Source organism: Triticum aestivum, chromosome 7D, assembly GCF_018294505.1.
Source record: "Triticum aestivum cultivar Chinese Spring chromosome 7D, IWGSC CS RefSeq v2.1, whole genome shotgun sequence".
In the NCBI taxonomy this organism is placed as follows: Eukaryota; Viridiplantae; Streptophyta; class Magnoliopsida; order Poales; family Poaceae; genus Triticum; species Triticum aestivum.
Window position 1 is genome coordinate 451,927,924 of NC_057814.1, and position 20,907 is coordinate 451,948,830.

Here is a 20,907-nt window from a genome sequence, read left to right on the forward strand (position 1 = left end):
CATCCAGATGAGCCTTAGACAAACTCCCTTTATATATTGTTTGTTCGGCGTTTCTGCACGCATATGTATCTGGTCGTTATCACCGAACTGTCAAATGCGTCTCTAAATTTCATAAAACTATCTTCCAAATAGAAGTGGCATTTCCTGGCCTCTCCCTCGTCCACCTCGCTCCTCGCCATCACCGCCCAGAATCAGCGGCGTCGCTTGCGTCCTCCTGCACACGCACATGCACCTACACTGCTCGCGCAGGTGCGGCTCGTCCTTGTTGACCCACAGCGCCAGTGCTGCCCCTGGACACTTCTTTATTCTACTAGATCAAGATCGCGCCCTGGCGCGAGGGTGGCGCTCCAAGCGTTTTTCCGAAGCACGTAACACTGTCCGTAGAAACTCAGGTATAGCATTTGCACTTACACAGGGTAATAATAAAGTAAACAAACATTCAATTGTGATAGGAGTAAAACACAATGGAGCACAAGATCAACATCGATCAGTTTATAAGGCAGCATCAATCTCGACGTGTTCATACGACAACAAAGTATAGCCATTTGACATGAAGTTCGGTACCGAAAGCGAGAACACACAAAAGGAGGTAATAAGAACATGAACATAATAAACAGAGCCAACTACGGAGGCATAATCACTAAGGATATTAATAAGTTGCGTAATCCATCTGCCTTGTCGATGTACTTCATATGGACCACCTAACACGAACCTGATACAAACAGTTGTGAGATATATGGAATATAATGATTTTTGTACTCAAGCATCAACCCTAGTATCTTGAACTTTAACAATAGACCAATCAGAATCAAAATGGCTCAAGTAAGCAATGACCCTTATCTAATAGAGGGAATCCACAACGTACAAAGCATCACAGGAGAGTTAAGGCGGTATACAAAGGAATCCATATTCTTGTCAGCCGAGCAACTAAATCAAAGGGAACTTATCTTTGCATTCATTATTCCATCAACCATGAATAAAACAAGAGCATAATGAAGAGTCACTCGGAAGCTAAGTTTGTTTTCATGCACAAATTGAGAAGCCACCAAACAATATATGAACATAAAAGTTCATTTCACTATTGGTTTAGTAGCAAATATCCTAAGCATAGTGCATATGACAGCATGCAGGAACTTAAGAAAGTGATCAAATTATATCTCTCTAAAACAAAAAGGCCAGATTACACCTCACTGCCTTGTCACACTACAATCAGAAGTATGATATACTGTTATAGATCTGCATATACCTCACTGTCTTATCACACTATTATACAAAAAATTAACCGACGAAATGAGTGTCGGTGTCAAAACCGGCGGATCTCGGGTAGGGGGTCCCGAACTGTGCGTCTAGGATCGATGGTAACAGGAGACGGGGGACATGGTGTTTACCCAGGTTCGGGCCCTCTCTATGGAGGTAATACCCTACTTCCTGCTTGATTGATCTTGATGAATATGAGTGTTACAAGAGTTGATCTACCACGAGATCGTAATGGCTAAACCCTAGAAGTCTAGCCTGTATGACTATGGTAATGTGTATCTCTCCTTTCCGGACTACCTCCTCCGGTTTATATAGGCACCGGAGGGATCTAGGGTTTACATATTGTCAGTTACATAAGAAGGAATCTTCATAGTCAGTCGCCAAGCTTGCCTTCCACGCGAAGGAGAGTCCAATCCAGCCCATCAGTTCGGCCCATGGATAATAGGCCGGACGCCCGAGGACCCCTTAGTCCAGGACTCCCTCAGTAGCCCGTGAACCTGGCTTCAACGACGAGGAGTCCGGCGCGCAGATTGTCTTCGGCATTGCAAGGCGGGTTCCCCTTTTTCCGAACTCCAAGATAGTCTTCGGATGCGATGATAGTATCCGGACCTGTTACACACACCATACACAACCGCAGAGAGAATATATTTTTACACGAGTCTAATCTGCTGACAGCTTTTTACAACATGACATCACGTCTGTCCGGTCATAATTTCGAACTGTTTTTCGTCTGCCGCTCCACGTTTCGAGACGCGGTTGCCATTGCCACGTCTTGTCGAAGCAGAGATCGTGTCCCCTTATTGCGGGATTCTCATCAATGCGGGCGTGGGTGACCCAACCGTGCCGTTTGCACGGCCCTTGGGAATAGGCGAGTTTAAGGCGAGTGGGGAAGCGCTTGATATTCATGGTCTTTATAAGGAGATAAGGATTCCCTTTCTTCACCCACACCTCGGTTCCTCCTCAGCCCTTCCGTCCCTGAGCTCCAGCGCCCAAGCTTTAGCTTTTCCTCGTCCGAGAAAGCACTCCAAATATGTCCGGATCCGGAGCTGAAGGCAAGTGGATGGCCTCCTCCGTCAAGAAGAAGGATATCAAGGAGCTCCGGGAGGCCGGATATCTGGCCAAGGAGATCGCTCATCGACTCCCGGCCAAGGGACAGATCGTCCCTACTACAGAGCCCCACGAGAGGGTTGTGTTTCTTACACATTTCGTCCACGGGCTGGGGTTCCCTCTTCACCCATTCGTCCATGGACTGATGTTTTACTACGGGCTGGATTTCCATGACCTGGCCCCCAATTTCATTCTCAACATCACGGCATTCATTGTCGTGTGCGAGGCCTCTCTCCGCATCCCACCTCATTTCGGCCTATGGCTGAAGACCTTCAATGTAAAACCGAAGGTGGTGAGCGGCCAGCAAGTAGAGTGCGGAGGCGCCATGGTGGGCAAGATGCCCAACGTCACCTGGCCCGAAGGTTCATTCACGGATACGGTGAAGGGGTGGCAATCGGGGTGGTTTTACATCACTGAGCCGCGCGACGCCGACTGGGCGGCGGCCCCCGAATTCCGATCCGGAATCCCGATGCGGCTCACCTCCTAGCAAGAGAGGGGCCTAACCTGGGGTCCCTCAGACGAGCTGACCGGGCTCCAGACGTGCGTCCAAAACATGATAGACAAGAAAATCAAACTTGTCAACGTGATCCAGGTCATGCTCATTCGTCGGGTCCTTCCGTGCCAATGTCGGACTTGCTACCTGTGGGAATATCATCCGGCCAAGCACAAGACGCTACTAGAGCTCTTCAGCACGACGCACGAAGACATCTGGAAAGTGCTCTTCAAGGCCGGCAAGACGCCACCGCCCACGACCGAGGATCGCGGGCTGAGATTAAAACGTCAGGCTAATCCGGTAAGTTCTTTCATGTTTTCAAGGTATACCCTTTACTAGCGTACTTTGAGGGGAAGCCTAAGCTTTCCTAGCCATGTTTCAGGCCTGGATCAAGGTAGCAGAGGGAATTAACTGTCCGGCTCCGCTGCCCGAGGACCAAGAATTCCCGCTACTGACGAGAATGCTGTTTTCGGCACCTTACGAGGTGCCAGAGAAAACGGCCAAGAAAGCGGCCAAAGGGGGCCAAGAAGGGCCCTTGCCGAAAAGGCGCTCCGGACGTGACATCCGAAGACGAGACTTCCTCTTCGTCTGCTGACGACGACAACGAAGAGGAAGAAGAAAACGACTCCCCATCTGAAGTGGGGAGGAAGAAGAGAGCGGCGGGTAAGTCTTTCACCCTGCAAAGCAAGTATGTAGAAGAAACATTCCTTGTACTTATCCGAATTTGGGTTTTCCAGGGGCGTTTGCGGATCTGCTGCGCAGTATGGCAGATGCTGCCGAGCATTATAGAGCCGAAGAAGGGATGTCTACGGAGAAGCTATTCTGGTCCCAATATCTGGGACCCGAACATCCGGTGCCCTTCAGTGACCAGCTAAAGCAGTTGGTCGAGATGCACAGGTCGGCGGAGCTAGCCATGAAGGCGTTGTGGCCTGCCGAGCCTATACCTAGCAGCTACTTCGGACTTGTTAAGCGGATTCTAAGTGCCTGTCCGCGGCTCGAAGCCGTGAAGCGGTCGGTCTGTATTGAAGGTGCGCGTATGGCATTTGCCCGCGTCAAGACGCATTGGGCAAAGATGGATGCCAAGAAGCTGATGACCGAGGGGCCGCCGGAGGGCAAGGAGCATCGTCGACCCGAGCTCTGTTTTGATGGTGTCCTGGAGGGGTCCCGCCTTGTGGCAGAGCAATGTTCGAAGGATGTCATATTCCCATGAGAACATTTGTATTATCCTGTCCTGTAATATGGAACAATGATGTTACGTATTATAATGCTTGCGATTTATATTTTACCTCCTGTGCGGCTGTTTATGAAATCTGAGGGTTGACCAGTCGTCGGCTTCTGCCCCCACATAGATAGTACGGGGGTGTTCGGGATAAATCTAAACACTCTTTACTCCACATTCTGGTCCTTAAAGGAGGTGTTTAGCGCAACGAACAAGGCAATCAGACTATGCGGCCTTTACCGCCCTCACTTAGCCATAGGAGTTTGACAATTAAGAAAGTTGGCGAAGCCCCTGGTATTCGGAAGGCCGAACTAGGGGCGTTGTACACGCCTAATCGAGGGAACCGATTCTTCGCGAGAAGCGGAAAAAATCTCTAACGATTTGGAACCTCTCGAACAGCTGACCAGCTCTCGCCGCATCATGACAGTAAGTTTTCGGCTTTCTCTACTGAGGTGCTCGTCCGGAAGAACCGGGACACAATCGCAGTAGTTCTCCCTTTACTACCCTAGCCGATATAGCGGAACGTAAGGTAGCAAGCACAGGAGCCGGGCAACCCAACTATTGACCAAAGACATGATTCGGAGCCGATGCATATAATGCTATAAGTTCGGGGTGCCGAACTATACTGTAAAAGTGTTCGGACTTTTATTGCCGTAATGCAGGGTGTGATGAAGCCCCTGGTGTAGTGATACATACAATGGTGTACGCATGCGATAAGCAATATATACAAAGGTGAGGAAACAGGAAAATTAAGTAATAAGCTGACCCCACCATTTATTCACTATTGTGATGTAATTAGTACGTCGAGGCGTACTTTATGCAAGTAATGCGATAAGCAAGTAAAGCTATTTAACATGCCGCAACCAAGGGCGAGCTGTGTGCGGGTATGTAAAACAAGTATGGCAATTGTTTAGTAGAGACCACCTGGGGATTCCCTTGTATGCCAGAGCTCCTTGCCTCCTTGGTGTGTTCTGCAAGCGGGTCGTCCGCATAGACCTTGAAAAGAGAAAAAACCCGTAAGAAAAAGAAAAAAGTAAAGGCGTGCAAATCCCAGGGTCGGTCGAGCTGCACTGTGGATCGCGAGCGAGTTATGCCTCTGTCAGTACCCATGGGGTTTTGAGTGCGTAGTTATGTATGCGCGGTATGAATGCCATTTCCTCATCGGGGTTGGGACGGAGGCCGAATTATTAATTCAGGTCTTGACGAACCGAGTTGCCCTGTTGCAGTGTAGTCCGGACCTTCTTAACGATGTCCAGGGGCTCGGCGGCCGGATTATGGTGCCGCTTTAGAAGGCCGCTCTGTGCTTCTGCTGCTAGGGCTGCGGTGTGCTCCTCTGTACGGAGGGAACGTTCCGTGTTTCCATTTACTGTAATGACGCCGCGTGGACCGGGCATCTTGAGCTTGAGATAAGCTTAATGTGGCACCGCGTTGAATCTAGCAAACGTGGTTCGTCCGAGCAGTGCGTGGTAGCCGCTGCGGAAGGGGACGATGTCGAAGATTAGCTCTTCGCTTCGGAAGTTATCCGGGGAACCGAAGACCACCTCCAGCGTGATTGAGCCCGTACAACGGGCCTCTATGCCTGGTATGACTCCTTTAAAGTAGTTATCGTGGGCTTGATTCGTGAGGGATTAATGCCCATTTTGCGTACTGTATCCTGATAGAGCAGGTTGAGGCTGCTGCCACCGTCCATTAGGACTCGTGTCATGTGAAATCCGCCGATGATTGGGTCGAGTACCAATGCGGCCGAACCGCCATCACGGATACTAGTTGGATGATCTCGACGATCAAAGGTGATCGGGAATGACGACCATGGGTTGAATTTTGGGGTGACTGGCTCTACCGCATAGACGTCCCTGAGTGCGCGCTTGCGCTCCCTTTTGGGGATGTGTGTAGCATATATCATGTTCACCGTTTTGACTTGAGGCGGGAATTTCTTCTGCCCCCCAGTGTTCGGCTGCCGGGGCTCCTCGTCATCGTCCTCGCTCTGCGATTCCCCTTCCTTGTTTCCGCTATTTACCCTGCTGGCTTGCTTAAGGACCCGACAATCTCTGTTAGTATGGTTGGCCGGTTTGTCTGGGGTGCCATGTATCTGGCACGGACAATCAAGTATGCGGTCCAAGCTGGATGGTCCTCCGCCATTCCTTTTATAGGGCTTCTTTCGCTAGCCGGACTTGGAGCCACTGAATCCGGCGTGAACTGTAGTGTCATCGGTGTTATCGCCATTACTTCGGCGTTTGTGTCTGTTGCGCCGGAGCTTGCCGGTGCTGTTTCTGGCCTCGGAGGGGCCTGCTTCGTTGGCTGTGTTTGTACTGCGAGCCAGCCAACTATCCTCTCCCGCACAAAAGTGGGTCATAAGTGCCGTGAGGGCTGCCATGGACCTCGGCTTTTCTTGGCCGAGGTGGCGTGCTAACCATTCGTCACGGATGCTGTGTTTAAAGGCCGCTAGGGCTTCGGCATCCGGACAGTCAACGATCTAGTTCTTCTTGGTTAGGAACCTAGTCCAGAATTTTCTGGCTGATTCTCCAGGTTGTTGAACTATGTGGCTTAAGTCATCGGCATCTGGTGGCCGGACATAAGTACCTTGGAAGTTGTCAAGGAAAGCTTCTTCCAAGTCCTCCCAGCCGCCCATGGAATTTTCAGGCAGGCTATTCAACCAATGTCTAGCTGGTCCTTTGAGCTTTAGTGGGAGGTATTTGATGGCGTGGAGGTCGTCTCCGCGGGCCATGTGGATGCGGAGAATAAAGTCCTCAATCCATACTGCGGGATCAGTTGTTCCGTCGTATGATTCAATATTGACGGGCTTGAACCCCTCAGGGGAATTCGTGATCCAGTACTTCATCTGTGAAGCATAGAGGGTGTGCGGCGCCTCTATATCGGGCCGCGTCACGGCGCACCTCCGATGAAGTCCGTCTGCGGTTATCGGCCCGGGTGTGACTAGGTTTGTCACGTCCGAATAGGTAGCCGTCATCCCGAGTCGGGAGGCGTCCTCGCGATCCGTAGATCGATCTGGTGTGTCTTGCTCTACTGTCCAATTCCTGCCGAAGGTCGTATGTATGGTCCCGAGCTGGTCTGTCCCTTTGTTTACGAGGCGGTGGGGCGGGCTGTTGTTCGGCCTGAGTTGTCATTTTATCCCGACCGCGGGGTGGTGGTCCGCCGCACTATCCCGGCCACGTGGTGGTCGGTCCTCGTTGTGCGAGGGAGGTATGGGATCTGGTGCCTCCTCATCAAACTGAGGTAGCAGTCTGCGCTTTGGGTAACTCTTGGCTGGGCACTTGAGGCCGTATTCTTCGGCTGCCAGGACATCGGTCCATCTGTCGATGAGTAGGTCTTGATCGGCTTGGAGCTGCTGCTGCTTTTTCTTTAGGCTTCTGGCAGTAGCTCTTAGCTGGCGCTTGAAGCGCTCCTGCTCTAGGGGTGCCTTAGGCATGATGAAATCCTTGCTGTCGAGGCTCTCCTCATCTTTGGAGACTGGACGATAACTATCATCATCTGGGTCATCGGGCATGGCCTGTTTATCAGGGTCATCTTGACCGTTGTCTTGCTCCTCCTTTTCGGATGCAGCTCCAGCAGGTCTTCATTGTTTTCGGCGTCGCCCGGGGTACTATTTTCTCCGGTGCCGGTGTTGCTGTCTTTTGAGCGACGTGACTTAGAGCGGCGTTTAGGGCGCCGGCGCCTGGACTGCGTCTCAGAGGGTTTATTCGCATCCGGCTCTTCTTTGTCGTTGCCAGATCCTTTAGGTGTATCAACCATGTACACGTCGTACGAAGAGGTGGTCGTCCAACATCCAGTGAATGGTGGGTCTTGGCCTTGCTCCTTGTCGGCATCGTCGTCCATAACGTCGATGTCTTCGGAGCCATAATCGAGCTCGTCGGTTAAGTCCTCGACGGTAGCTATGAAGTGGGTGGCGGGTGGGAAGCAAAATTCCCCATCATCAGCCTCTAACTCGAACCGAACATAGTGCGGCTGTGAGTCCTTCTCCAAGGATTTTTTTAAAGAGTTCAGCACATCGCCCAAAGGTGAGTGCTGGAAAACGTCTGCGGCGCTGAATTCGAAGATCGATAACCGATCTAGCTCGGTGTCCGCAGGCGTACACGGTCCGGAACTTATAGCCGGAGACGAGTCCGAAGTTCCGTTGAAGCAAATATTGCAGGGTGTTGAGTCCGTGTGCGGCTCCAACGCCGCGGACTCTATGGCTTTGGATGGCACGATCTGCTCTGGTTCTAGGGCCGTTGCAGCAACAGGAACCATCTCCTGGATGTGATCCTATGACAGATTTAAGTCATGTTTGTCGGAGCGAGGGGGAGCGATCACCGCGGTCTCAAATCCATTGAAGATCAAGTCTCCGCGGATATCCGCGACGTAGTTCAAGCTTCCAAATCTGACCGGATGGCCAGGGGCGTAGCTATCGACCTACTCCAGATGGCCGAGCGAGTTGGCCCGCGGTACGAAGCCGCCGAACACAAAAATCTGTCCGGGGAGGAAGGTTTCTCCTTGGACAGCGTCACTATCGACGATCAAAGGGGCCATCGAACCTTTCGCGGACGGCACAGTGAAACTCTCAATGAAAGCACCAATGTCAGTGTCAAAACCGGCGGATCTCGGGTAGGGGGTCCCGAACTATGCGTCTAGGAGCGATGGTAACAGGAGACAGGGGGACACGATGTTTACCCAGGTTCGGGCCCTCTCTATGGAGGTAATACCCTACTTCCTGCTTGATTGATCTTAATGAATATGAGTGTTACAAGAGTTGATCTACCACGAGATCGTAATGGCTAAACCCTAGAAGTCTAGCCTGTATGACTATGGTAATGTGTATCTCTCCTTTCCGGACTACCTCCTCCGGTTTATATAGGCACCGGAGGGATCTAGGGTTTACATATTGTCGGTTACATAAGAAGGAATCTTCATAGTCGGTCGCCAAGCTTGCCTTCCACGCCAAGGAGAGTCCAATCCGGACACGGGTACAGTCTTCGGCCTTCATGTCTTCATAGCCCATCAGTCCAGCCCATGGATAACAGGCCGGACGCCCGAGGACCCCTTAGTCCAGGACTCCCTCAATGAGGCTGGGACATAGCGGGACGGACGTTGGGGCTAAACAATGGTCACTGGGGTGGTGAACGGAACAGGCAGGGGATTTCATCCATTAAAAAAACTACTTGTAACAGTAAAAGGACTCGATAATAGCTTATAGCATTAGAAAATGAGAAGATATCCCAGGAAAAGAGAGGAGCGCTAACCTTGGCATACACAAGATTGGCATTGACACATAATGCTAGATTGCTTGGGAGAGTTCAGGGAGTTGTGGTCCATGCGACAAGAGATGCATTGTCCGCATCATCGATAATAGGGAAAGACACCATGATTGTTGGATCTGAAACATACTGACACCATCACAAAGTCGGTTAACAAAAAGTTCAGCAACAGGCTATGAGCTAGAACATAAACAAAGCCAATAACCTACCCTATAGTCCAGCTCTGCCTCAAAATTTGACAATGCAGTTCTACAGCCTGTACTATAAGGCATCACCTGTAACAAAAGTAAGATTCAACATTTTGACTTTCAGGAGATTCCTTGCACTACATTAAACAAGAAAGGAACAATTGTTGTCTCCTCATAAACAGAACAGGTAGAGATCCCTGATAAACAGAGCAGGTAGAGATCTCTCATAAACAAAACACTGGCATGTCTTTTTCAATTTCTCTTATGGAAACAGGTGTGAGGCAACTGCACACACAAATAAGACTTGCTATACACAAGAAAAAAATTCAATGCAACATCAACATCAGAATCAGTACATAATTTTGTACATGCTGTGACACCCCTCAGCACTCCCGACCAGTCACCACACAGGAAATGGAACATCCTCTTGACAAAAGAAACAGATAAGGATAAGAAGGGTCCTCTTGGCAGAAGGAATAGATAAGGATAAGTCTCCACAACCGACGATGTTTAAGGATACAATCCACGCATGGCAGTTAAGATGATCTCAGGAAGATATAGTCAGAACTTGAGCTATAAATTGGTCTCAAAAATGAAACTAACAGCATGATTGATTTTAAGTGTCGCAGCACCCAGAGAGATAGTCAGGCATTAGCTCTACAAATTGAGCTCAGAAGCAAGTATAAACTAAACCAATATTGGCTTAAATTTATACAGAATAAAACAGATAAATTATAACACGGCTGAGATAAATTATACATGTCTCCAACACAGCAGAACAAATATATGTGCCAAAAAATAGTCATATGTTATATCAGCTTAGCAGGCAAGTCACGAGATTGAGAGGCATGATATTGCACCATCAGATATTAAAGTGTCTACTGATTTGAACTTTAACAAGCAACAAACAACGCCCAAAAAGCTCAGATAAAACTCAAGGCGAACACTGTCATAGAAAAATATGCCTAAAAAGTCCAAAATGTGAACATGGTCTTAAAACTTCCCAAAATAATAACCGCAGCAGCTTCCTAGCTCTCTTAGAGCTCTCGGGCATTTTCTGCCGTCCAATGCGATTCTAGATGTGTTTCCAACCGTTGGATCCAAATAATATATTGGGAAGTTTTATCTAAGCTCTGACGGTTCTTATTTTGGGAAGTAATTCAGTCTGTTATGGTCGATTAGAAAAACTATGACTTTGCAGATTAGGCACCCAAATAATATTTGGAGGGAGATTCCTTCATGTGATGAGACATTTATAAATATCTAAATTAAGATAATAATATATGGTTGTATGCATCTCACGATGCAGAGGCGGGGGTTATGTAAAATATGCATCACCAGAGAATGTACAACAACAAACATTGCGTACTAAACCACATCATACTAAATACGGAGAGCACAAGGCAGAATCCACGTAGCTTTGTATTGTCATAAGCCTATAAATTCTCCATATTGTTAGTTACTGAACATCAAAACATTGTTCGAAGGATGGAATCAGTACCAATGTTGATCCTCGCTTGGCGTGAGATAACTTCAGGTGACAACGGGTGTAGCTTGTAACATCAAGTTTGGTTAGGTCCTGCTCCATCAATCATCGGCGTCTCATGAGTAAAACTAAAAGAAACAAATGACACAAATAGTGTTATCACCTTGTGTCTCTAGCTCATGTTCACTGACCCAAAGACTAGTTGCAGGAAAACAATGTATACTGGCGCAACTGCAGCAATACTCTGATCCAACAAGGACAACTACAAGCTATAAGCTACCGAGTCCACCATCGAAACTAAAGATCAAAGGCGAACTTCACTTCTAGTCTGGCCTAGCGATGCAACCAACAGCCTCACATATCCGACAACGACAATATGCAAGGATGGATGGGGGAAGAGGGACTCGCCTTGGGTTGGGGGCCGTTGAGTTGGGGAGGCACTCGGTGGGCACCTCGTGTGGTGGATCAGAGATGGCTCACCTCTTTGGGACACGGCGACCGTGGGCCGTCCAATGGTCTCCCCTCGCCAAGCGCATTGAGCTGTGAATCGTCCTCACCGCTCCGTTGATGGTGTCCTCCTCACCACCATCACCAGCGGTTCTCGTCAGCTCGACGTCCTTCCACTCGAAACTGTACTTGGATGATATATAGCTTCCATATTCAGAGACATTTAGGAGAGTATCTTTCAGAGTCTCGATCTGGTGACAAAGGCATTACAAAATTAATCACAAAATGCACTGAACAATTAAAGTATCGCCAAACACAGATGCATGCAAGCAGGTTACAACGATCTAGGCTAACTGAATACAGGTGAGAGGTTCTCCTTTTTTTGGTTTTTATGGTTTATAGAACACATACCATACTATGAATGCACTAACCAAGTAATAAAAAGGGAACCATGGTCGAATGCTATACAATTGAAAATTTGCATTACACCCTCTACATATTGGAGTCTAGGCAACAAACAGTCAAAACATAATACATATCTACTCAGAGAACCCAGAATTATGCACAGTAAACAAAACCAAACTGAATGCAACAGTTTACTAAACTAAACTGAATATAATACATGGCAAACACTACTCAGCCAGGTCCAAACCATCACATGACCGAAGCGCTAATAAAAATTAGCAAGTAGTATTCCGAGGGAGCAAATACACAATCCCTTGCTGAATCATGCTTATGCAGCCAGCCATGACCGAAGCGCTAATAAACATTTAGCTGTACAGTTCAAGGCTATGATAATCAAACATGTACAACCCAATCATTCGTTTTCCAAGGATACAACAAAGGTCAAATCAGGCATATATTCGAAAGCAGATAATCAAACATTTGTATATCACAGCAGAACTGCTTGAAAAATCAAAGCAGATAATCAAACATGTATAAACAAAAATTTATAAATTAGCAAACCGAGTGGATGGTCCAGATATACACCTGAAAGAGGAAGGACGGCCAATCCGAAGGAGGAATGGACCCTGACAACAAACCCTAACTAACCCCTGTTCATCCAAAAAGAAGGGTGAGCCATGCTCAGATGCACAACAAGCAGGAAAACTGGAAGGACTAAGGAAAGAAGAACGTACCTTTCCCATGGTGGCAACCAAGCGAACGACGTACAGTGGACGTGAAGTCTTTGTGGTTTCAAGTTTTGTGCCGTCATCTCTTACATAAGTCTGGAAAGTTAATGGAAGGGGAGGGGAAAGGCAGTTAACACCAGCCAAAACACATGCACCAAAGACTCATACAATGCCAATCCATATGTCAATGATGGTATACCAGTTCTCATAATGAGTGTTGATGTCTCCTTAGCTGCTCCCCATGCTGCAAAATGTAAGGGGATTAAACTAAAATAAATGTGAAATTTGAGTTCCTCGTGCATTGATCAAGTTGTTTGGCTAGAGATAGCATGGATAGTACTATTTACATGGTAAATTACTAAAATGATCATACTTGTGACGATGCTTCTAGCTGTACGTGCCTACATGGCTTATATTCCTCTAGGTTTGCACCCATAAGATCTTTCTCAAATTGCTACTGTCGAAATATAGGTTTCATATAGATGAAGAACTTCTTGTGTGAATCCATAAAAGAAAACACTGATGAAAAAATGGACTGAATTCTGGCCAAACATGACGAGGACCCCATGTGCAAATTTCAACTCATTGGTATGGATAGCTCACCTGCTTCTAGCTTCGCTCTTCAGGCTCCCTTGATAGTAACATCTTCCTTTCGATCCCCGCTCTGACAAAGTAAGCACTAAATTACACATGTGAGACAGTAAATAAACAAAAGAAGGACAAAATGCAACATGGACAAAACTCATATCTTATAATGAACCACACCTTCCAAAAAACATATCCACCCTAGCTGCATGGCAGACTATAATAATTGTCTTGCACCAGATGCATGCCATTGCTTTGTTTGGTAGCCTCAGCAACACAACAAAGGCATACAAGAAAACAAAATGATTCAATAGGCTGCTACTAAGACCATGGACAAAATATAGAAGCAAACAAATAAAGCAAGGAAAGGAACAAAAGCAGCAACCCTAGGCCCTACCAGGAGGAAAAGGCACATATTTATACACCAGTAAAAAACAAGCAAGGAAGGCAAGGAACGACCAAAATTAAGCGCACAGAGAGAATAATAGTCTTACTCTCTACCAGGAGCAAGACATAAAAAAGGCACTCATTGGCCAATCTCCATAAGAGGAGCAGAGAGGAGGAGAAGGCTCGACCTGCAGATCCGCGGTGCCCGGGCACCCCTAAGATTGGTTGGTCAGAGTTGCGTTGCATCATCGTCAGAATCATTCATCACCATGATTATCGTCAGTGTATCTCAGAAGAAGAGAGGAGAAAAAAGGACCTGGTAAGCGAACCTGAGGCCTTCCCCCTGGCTTGCCCCATCAGATCCGTGCTCGTCAACGGCCCTGCATTCAGGGATTCGCAGACAGTCAGACAAAGCAAGCAGCAGACGAATCATCCCAAGAAGCGAGAACGGGATGTTTGGCTTACGAGGCAGCGTGATACCCGGCGTCGCGGGAGAAGGGCTAGGGCACGGGCACACCGGTGGGCCTGTTGGCGTCGTCGCCGTCGCCCGGTGCCGGCGGCTGCTGCGGGGAGGAGGTGGCGGAGGCAGAGGAGACTGCGGAGCGGCGGGGGCGGACGGAGACGGCGTGGAAGGGCAGCCGCCGCGGACGCGCCCCCGCGGCGGGGTGGTTGGTTGGTGCGGGGATCCGGAGCGAGGAGGAGGCGGCCATGGTGGACTGGTGGCGATGGCGGCGCCCTCCCTCTCTAGTCGAGGACGGCCAGCGGCGAGCGGCGGCTAGGGTTCAATCGGGGGCGAGAGAGAGAGGGGAACGAGAGGGGCGAATGAGAAGCGAGCCAACCGCACGAAGCCAACCACCGTCCACCACGCACACGGCCTGGACAGGAAAAGACGGAAAAGCCCTCGGCGGGGGCAAGATTTACGTGCGGTGGCACGGGATATTTACCGCCGGCCCGCGCGCGACTGGACGCACCTGCCGCACCCGCACACCCGCTCACTGACGGAAGCGGCCCACCTGCCAGGACCCCACAGGTCAGCGAGAATCAGTCAAATGGAAGGAGTAACCGACTGCGCGAGCCAGACGGGATCACCCTTGCTACAGGAGAGGGGGATTCGATCCGACAGACGAGATCTTCCAGCGGCTCGATCCGATGGCCGAGAATGCATCAAGCAAACCAATCGGACGGCCAAGAAGCCCAAATCGCTGAGGAGCCAGATGTTTCTGGATACACGTACACGCATCCCAAATCTCCCTAGAATTTGGAAAAACTGTCATCGACTCATCATCCTCATCTTTACCGTCCGTAAAAGTATATCAACCTCATATGAATAGCGGAATCCCTGCTGCCACCAATCAAACACTTTTACATTTATTTGGGTTTTGGATGCTTGATTTGATTATTGTTGTGCATTGTATGATACAACCCTAGACTTGGCAGCATTGTTTGGCGTATGGTGGCGAAAGGGTACCAAGACTAGTTCTCGCTGCCATTTATTTTTTAAAGAAGCAACCTGAGCACTGTATGTTTAAACAAAATCTAACATCACAACAGCAAATTATCTTTAATAGAAGTAAAGATATACTACTCCCTCCGTTCCAAAATAAATGACTCAACTTTGTACTAACTTTAATTAGTACCAGTTGCAGGTACATGTTTTGCGATGATCATGACGCGGGAGCGATGTTATTTGTTTTGGAGTTCTTCTTCTGCTTCTTCTTCGATCAGGGGATAGGTTCCAGGTCGGCAGCCTGGGCTAGCAGGGTGGATGTCGTTTGAGCTTCTGTTTGTGTTTCATCCGTAGTCGGATGTGGATCTTATGTATGATGTATAGATGTATTCATGTGGCATTGTATGCCTCTTGTATGTATCCCCATCTATTATGTAATGTTGATGTAATGATATCCACCTTGCAAAAGCGTGTCAATATGCGGTTCTATCCTTGGTGGGACCTTCGAGTCTCTTTAGGATAATATCGTATATTGGGCGTGCCAAGTTGGTATCAGTTAGTACAAAGTTGAGTCATCTATTTTGGAACGGAGGGAGTATTATTTAATAAAATAAAATACTGCATGCAAACTACCATCCTATGCTTCGTCTGAAACCAATATATTGCGCAGACTGTGTGCTCACTAAGATTGTAGACGATGTAAACATGTTTTGATCTCAGTAAAGCTAGTCACGATGGTCTTCCCTCAAAAATAAAGTGGTGGCCTAAAATGTCTTACATTTCTTTACGGACGAGTACTCTTTTTGGGGGGTTTCACCTTTTTTGGGTTTTATTTTTTATTTCATTGTTTCTTCTTTTTTATTTTTCTATTTTCATTATTATTTTAATACTCACGGTCTAAAATTCATGAATATCTTCGAATCCATGAACTATATCAAATTTTGTGAACTTTTAAATCCGCAAACATTTTTTTCCAAATTCATGAACTTTTCCAAATCCATATACCTTTTCAAATGCATAAACTTTTTAAAATTCATGAAGTTTTATTCAAATCCGTGAACTTTTTTCCAAATTCGTGTACCTTCTTTCAAATCCGAGAAATATTCCCAAATTCATGAATGTTTTCAAATTCATGAACTTCAAAAATATAAAGTTTTTTTCAAATAATCTAATTGTTATTGCAAAATCATGAATGCTTTTTCAAATATTGAAAATTTTCAAATTGAGGAACAATTTTTGAATAGGTGAACTTTTTTCAAACAGATAAACTTTTTTATGAAAGTTAATGGTCGCCGATTGACAAACGAGGGGGGAGAGGGCCAACAATTTATATGGGCCGACCCACGACAGCGAGCGCATGTGCGCCGGTTCGCTCCTGCGATGCTTAGAGTGCTGAGTAGAGGAGGTCTCGTTGAGAAGGGGAGCAAAACGGGCCGGCCCATTAGCATGCCTCAAGCGGATGTGAAAAAACACGAAAAGTAATAGCGAGAGGGTGGGACTCGAACCCCAGACAACGCCACGAATAGAAACGTCTATAGCCAGTCGCCCTCGAAACTACTTGTGGCTAAAATGGAGCGCTAACACTAAAGTACAGTGAGAGATACCCTTTTTTTTAAATTTACGAAACATTTGTTGGAAAAAGGTGTGAACATATTTACTGAAAAATGCGAATATTGTTTAATGATGAAACTAATTCCGAATTCCGAAGAATCTTTATGAACAGTGACAAATGTTTAAATAAAGGAATGTAAAATACATACTGAACATTTTTTTATACGGTGAACATTTTCAAATATACACTGAACATTTTTGGAAAAATACGGTGAATATTTTTTGAAATGCAATCTGAACAATTTTTCTATACACGATAAACATTTTTTTGTAGATAGTGCACATTTTTTCAATACATGTTGCACAATTTTTCACTGCAGTGAACCTTTTTTGAAATGCAATCTGAACAATTTTCCTATACACAATGAACATTTTTTTTGTACACAGTGAACATTTTTACCATGTACGTTGCACATTTTTTCACTGCGGTGAATTTTTTTCGAAAGGTGTGCAAAATTTGAAAACGTGAAAAAAAATTGAAATCATAAAAGATTTTTTATGAATCTAGTTTTAATTTATTTCTGAACAGTATTGAAAGATTTTGAATTTCTGAAAAAAACAAAAAGAAATAGGAAAAAGAAACAGAAACAGAAACAGAAACAGGAAAAAAAGGCAGAAAAAACGAAAAGGCAAAATCATGAAAAAACAGGACCGGTTTAAGGAACCTTCTAGAAGGTTCCCAAAACCGGCAGCTTTCTTGAAGTGGGCCGGCCCGGGCGCGTTGCTCGCTAGGTTAGCCTTCAGCGGAGCCGCGTCCCTCTGCCGCACACGAGCGGCAAATAGGATTCGCCCTCGTTGAGGGGCGCCCCTATGTCTCGCTTTAAGAGAGAGATAGGGGGAAGCCTCGCCGGGGGGAGCCCTAGATAGGCCGGCCCAGCTGTGTGGAAGGCTACGGCCTGTTTTTTTTCTCTTTTTTGTTTTCTGTTCTTGTTTTATGCTTTATATTTGTATTTTTTGTACCTTAAAATATTACAAAAATTCTAAAAAACAAATTTGAAAAATGTTAAGCAAGTATTTCAAAAAATGTTGACTAAGTATTAAAAAATATTGAACTAGTTTAAAAAAAATATTGAACTAGTATTGGAAAAATGTTGAAAAAGTATCAAAAATGTTGAACAAGTATTTGATTTTTTTTAAATAAGTAGTAGAAAATATTCAACGAGTATCTGAAAACATTTGAATAAGTATTTGAAAATGTTGAATAAGTATTAAAAATGATTCAAAAAGTATTTGAAAAATGTTGAATAAGTATTAAAAAATGTTGAATGAGTATTTGAAAAATGTTGAATAAGCATTCGAGCAATGTTGAACGTGTATACAAGAAAATGTTAATCACTTATAAAAGAAATGTTTTTGACATACATGAAAATGTAGAGTGAAAATGAAAGCAAACATAAGAAAAAATAAAAATAAAAAAAGGAGAAGAAAAAAGATAATCAAACAAAAAATGGAGAAGAAAAAAGAGAACCAAAAACATAAAGAAGAAAAATTGTTTAAAATGTAGAGTGCATTAAAATGTCTGCAGCACTACATGATTAAGTATGTCACGCCCTAGAGGATTTCATTAACATGGTAGTAGCACACTGTTTGCAGCACTGCCTATCATTCCGGACACCTAGGATCGAATCCTCTTACATCCCATGTTACTTCCCATATGTTTTAAAGTCACGATTGGTGAGGCCCAGTACTGTAGATCCTTAAGCGAGACATACGATAATTTGTTTTAAAGTCGCGATTGGGTCGGTCCAGTACTGTAAATGCTTAAGCGAGACATCCGACTGTGTCTCGCTTAAGGCGAGAAATAGCATTCACGCTTGTTCAGGGCTTCTAGTGCTGATTGCGCAAACAACGCTCGCTTGCGTCGACAACGACCACAGCAGGGCCCAAAGATTAGAGCCCCACAAGACGCGATCGACAACGTCGCCATGATGACCGCGCAGGGGACCTCCCACAGATCCATCGCAATTGCAGAGAGAACAACGACGAGAGGGAGCGGCGACACCGTATATTTTTCATAAGTAAAAATATTCATAGATATAAATAAAGTTCATGAACTTTGAAATGTTCCAGAATTCAAAAAACATTTGTGAATTTGAAAACTATTGAATTCAAAGCTGTTCAAGAATTTGGAAAAAAATCATCAATTAAAAAAATCACAATTTCAAAAATATTAGTGAATTTCTCACACATTTTAAATACACAAAAATTACTCAAAAAGTTATTATTTTTACATTTCCCATGTTTTTTTAAATCAATATCTTCTCTTTTTAAGTGAAATTTTTTTTCTGTCAGAAATTTTGGAAATTTACGAAAAAAATTAATTCATTATTTCTATAAAACAAATAATAATATTTTCATTTACTAAATATATTTTTGAACGTGAAAATGTTTTTAAATTGGGAAACATCTTTTGAAAATGGTGAAGACTTTTTGAAATTCAAGATTACATTCGGAAAATAGTGATTGCTTTTGAAAAATGTATGACCATATACAAAATTACATGGACACATTTTAAAATATGTACATCGTGCATTTTAAAAATATGGACCGTGTATTAAAAATGTTCATTGTGCATCTTTTTAAAAAACACACACAAAAAAATTAAATATATTTTTATGAATGAAAAAAGGGCAATATAGAAAGAATTGAATAAAAAGTAACAAAGGAAGAAGAGAAAAACAAGAAAATGAAAGAGAAAAATGAAAAAATTAAGAAAAAATGGTGAAGATAATAGAAAAAGAACAAAAACCTAGAAAAACCAAAAGAAGAAACTCGATCGACATTTCTAGGTCGTGCTATATAGCGGGGAATCATCCATGAATGCCTTACATGGGTTAAGCTCAATACTAGGGTGCGTCTAATTTTCTCTGGATTTTTCGTTATATATTCAGGGTTTTTTATTTCCTTTTCACTTTTTGTTTCATGTTTTCTGCTTTTATTTTTTATTTTTAGTTTCTATTTTTAATAAAATATTTTCCAATTTCCTTTTTATTTTTCGTTCTTCTGGTTTCCTTTTCTCCCATTTCTTTGACTTTTTTCTGGTTGTCCCACTCTCTTTTCTTTTGGTTTTCCTACCTTTTAGTTTTATTTTTATCTTTAAAATTATCTGTACCATTTTATTTTGCATGTTTCTTTTCATTTAAGGAAATATATATTTTTTGAAAAATGCTTAACATTGTTTATATTAAATGCGCAGACAATTGAAATATTGTAAGAATATTTGAAAAGGCATTAGTAATTTCTGAAATCACTTGATCAAATTTTGAAACGGGTGAATAGTTGTAATTAGATGAATATGTTTCAAAAAGGGTTGTGAATATTAATTTTTTGAGAATCAGCTGTGAATATTTCTAACTTGGCCGCATTGAGCAGTCCCTTTTCAAGCCCCGTGTGGTTGATCCCTGGCCCATCAAACTGGATAGGTGGCGGTTGGCACACTCCCGCCTCAGACTGGTAATGGGGATTACCCAGGCAAGTTTAGGACTCCCATCCCCATACCCATGACAGTCTTCCAATGCCCGTCCCCGTCTGCGGGGATAAAAATATTCTGATCCCCATCCCTGTCGGTTTTTTCTCCCCGTGGGAAAACCCATACACAAATCAATAACAACCTTCGATAACATTTCAATAGGAAAAATAGCATTTCAGCACAGTAAATAATATGTTCTAGCTAGGTTGGGGTTTTCTTAGGGCTTTTTGGCCAAAGGGGTGGGATGGATGGAAATCTGGGTGGCTAAGGGCAGGAATTACATGGTGTCTACTAATTTTAGAACCCACATGTAAGGTCTTCAAGGGTAAGGCGAGTAACGCGTAACGGGCACGGATAAACACTATCCCATTCCCATCCCCGTCTTGTGTGCTGGGCAAGGTATTTTGCCCACCAGCTTCTATGGGCATTAAAGCTGGCACATTCCAGTCTCCTGATAGAGTAATTACACACGGGAACGCGGGTAACGGTTAACCATTTCCAGCTTGACTCCCACCCATTCAGAGCGCTACATTGCAGCGCTCAAGTCATATTTCTTCTCATGAAATGTCACTGACATGAGACGAAACTATGTAGCAGCTACCGCGAGGAATTTTGGTCCCCTCGCCTCGAGATGCCATCTTGCCGTTAGGAGGTGGGGAGCCTTGAATCTTCAAGTATTTTTTAGTATCGTCAACTAGCACTCATGGTAGTCTTTTATGAATAAATTACTCTAGTTCTCTATGGGGGTTTCATTGAGATAAAGAGTTTCAGATCCTCGTAGAGCCGATTATTTAGATAGTGACTATGTTTTTGTGTCATGCTGCTT

The 20,907-nt window shown here is 45.0% G+C and overlaps 1 long non-coding RNA gene across 9 annotated transcripts; it reads right to left on the reverse strand.

Moving 5' to 3' along the window:
• Nucleotides 1-467: 467 nt before the first annotated feature.
• LOC123170296 (uncharacterized) lies at nucleotides 468-14,402 on the reverse strand. 9 transcript variants are annotated; one of them, XR_006485134.1, is made up of 13 exons: nucleotides 14,020-14,397; nucleotides 13,884-13,934; nucleotides 13,348-13,769; nucleotides 13,186-13,246; nucleotides 12,782-12,826; nucleotides 12,589-12,678; nucleotides 12,440-12,504; nucleotides 11,483-11,700; nucleotides 11,018-11,130; nucleotides 9,538-9,603; nucleotides 9,314-9,457; nucleotides 5,001-5,072; nucleotides 468-712 (listed from the first exon to the last, which is right to left on the reverse strand). It is a non-coding gene; the product is annotated as an uncharacterized lncRNA (long non-coding RNA). The 9 variants fall into 9 exon arrangements; XR_006485129.1 differs by having other exon boundaries at nucleotides 13,871-13,934; XR_006485135.1 differs by having other exon boundaries at nucleotides 9,314-9,447; nucleotides 13,348-13,934; nucleotides 14,020-14,402.
• Between the last annotated feature and the right edge of the window lie 6,505 nt (nucleotides 14,403-20,907).